This window comes from Ovis aries, chromosome Y (assembly GCF_016772045.2).
Source record: "Ovis aries strain OAR_USU_Benz2616 breed Rambouillet chromosome Y, ARS-UI_Ramb_v3.0, whole genome shotgun sequence".
Classification (NCBI taxonomy): domain Eukaryota; kingdom Metazoa; phylum Chordata; class Mammalia; order Artiodactyla; family Bovidae; genus Ovis; species Ovis aries.
In genome coordinates, this window is record NC_082741.1 from 18,247,341 (window position 1) to 18,249,835 (window position 2,495).

The window sequence follows — 2,495 nt, forward strand, 5'->3', positions numbered from 1 at the left end:
CTCCCATGGGTGCAACTCACTAAGGAGGAGCAGGGCTTGCCTTCTCATATAAACTTCTCGTATGAGCACTGGTGTGCAGAGAGTGACAGACAGCAAGAGCACCACTTAGAGAGATGGAGACAAACAGACACCAGCCCTTGGTACACACATGGAAGGGTTGCCCAAAACAGTGCTATGCCAGAAGCAGAGATGAAGAGACACAGAGCCAGCTCTGTACCCTAAGGCTCTGGTGTCCCTGAACAGTGGAGATCAACTGTAGCCAACAGTGTGGTTTTTCCCTTCTCCCCTAGCATCCGGACAACAGGTTCTGTGTCCCATGGAGAAAAAGTATCCAGGCACGTGGAGTCCCTGTTTATCCTTTGAATCCTCAGGGAAATTTCTCAGTTATTGAGGGTCCTGAGGGACACAGGAGTAAGCTGTTCAGACTGTGAAGCAGGAACCCATCGTTGGGATTTCCAGAGTCCGGACAATGACAGCGCCTGGAGTATCAGCAGATGCAAAACCCATTACTCCCTGGAGCGGTATATGCCATGTGGGTGCGCTGTAGCCCAGGAACTGTGGAAGACTTCCTACGTTTGAGGGGCGTGTCCAGAAGGGTGCCACCCACCACTCTCTCAGCCATTGGACTAGATTTGGGCCAGCAGCCTATCCGTGGCTCACGGCCTAGGGATCCGCCTATTCGGCTGATTTCCCCAGGGCCTGTTCACCCTGTCCCATGCTGTCTGCCACCCCTTTCTTCAGCCTCAGGCCACCGGACACACACCAGCCCCCGCTTCCCTACCATCCCCCTCACTCCCCGCCCCCAAAGAGCTAGTGGGTCCCACAGGATTACTGAAACCTGAGCCGCATTTGCACACCACTTGCTGTGCTATTATGTCCCATCCCTTGGCATCTGCCCCAGCCTGGGGTCACGACCAGGGCCAAGAGGCGTGTGAAAGGCCGTCAGAGGAATGCAGGAGCATCCTGAGACCCCAGACCTTCCTAGTTGTGAGCTCCGGTTTCAGGGCGCTGGGGTTGGTGGCCTGCCATCCTCAGGCTTTTTGAGGCTGGGACCTTACAGCCACAAGTTGTCATTCCAGGCAAAGGAGCCACGCTATGCAGGGTGGAGGCGGTGGACGACGGTGAGCCCCTGGTGGACGGAGACGTGGTGGGGATTGGGTGGTGGTTCCAGCTGCTTGCGGAAGACGTCATGGAGGAGGTGGAGGTTGTGGCAGATGAGGAGCAGCAATAGGGGTTCTTCCAGGAGCTGAGAAGACGGTGGAGGAGCAGGGCCAGGGAAGGCCCGGGAGCACTACTGAGCTTCCAGGGCAAGATGAGCTGCAGGCACTGGCTGCCCTGCTGGTGGAACTGAGCTCTGAGCATAAGAAGAACTGCAGGGCCTACTTCCAGTTCATGTGCAAGAACCATCAGAGGAGGAAGCCTGACTTGGCTTGGAGGATCGCCATCACCTGGGGCATCCCTTGCTTCTGGGCTGTAGCTGTATCCTTTCTGCTGCTCTTTGAAGTCTGCTGCTCAGGAAGAGGAGGCGGCGCAGGAACCTTTTCCCTGCTCCCTATCCTGACAGGTGCTGTTGCGGAGCCATCCATCGTCCCACTGCAAGTTGATATTTTCCTTTCAGGACCCCCCTACTTCTTGAACTCAGTGACCACTAAGTAGAATTACCTTGACATCACTTGTGAAATGTGGTTCCTGGGGTGGTGAGTGTGGGTGTGCAAGGTTGTGGAGTGTCGACCTGTGGGATCCACACCCATCTCCCGTCTCTCTGTAAGGCATAGGGCACGTTGTTCCACTCCTGTCCACTGGTTCTGGGACTTTGAACGGGGAGCATCAAGCCGCAGCGTGGACACCAGGAGCCTTAAATTTCTCGGCTGGTTGTCAGGTCACAACTGCTCAGAGTCGAACAGGATTGCTGAGGTGTGGTTGCTTTGGGCCTGAACACAGTTAGCAATTCACTTTGGGATTCTTGGCTGCTGGCTCACCTTGCTCGGATTGCCAGTGGATTGTCAGCCAAGATGTGTGGGATGATCGCCTGAAGTAGTACCCTGGGCAGGAAGGTTCTTCCATGAGAGTAACTGACAGAAACATGTGTGGAGATGGGGTCTGAAGGTGGGCCCTGAAGGGACACTCGTGTGATACTACAGGGACACTGTCCTTTCCCAAATGGGGATGCTCAGACTCATGCAAGCTGGCTGTGGAGCCTGGGTTTGGGTCGTGATCGTAGCAGGTGACCTCCTGAGACTGTTTATTTGGGGACTTGGTGTGTCCGTGAGTGAAGCAAGTCTCCATCAAATCAGCTGAGGTGGCAGCACCAGAGTCCAGGTGATACTACTAGAGGCAGTGTGTATTAAGTATCTTTGTCAGAATCATCCTTTGTGGGTCCTTTCATCCCCTGGCCTCCTGCTGCTCACTGAGTTTGAGATTGCCTGGGCACTTCACTCCCGCCCCTTACCCAGGGAAGGCCTATCATTGAAAAGCTGTCCTCTCCGGGGTCCCAG

General features: G+C 55.2%; 1 pseudogene; it reads left to right on the forward strand.

Moving 5' to 3' along the window:
• Positions 1-873: 873 nt before the first annotated feature.
• LOC132659009 (testis-specific Y-encoded protein 1-like) lies at positions 874-1,413 on the forward strand (annotated as a pseudogene).
• The last annotated feature ends 1,082 nt before the right edge of the window (positions 1,414-2,495 follow it).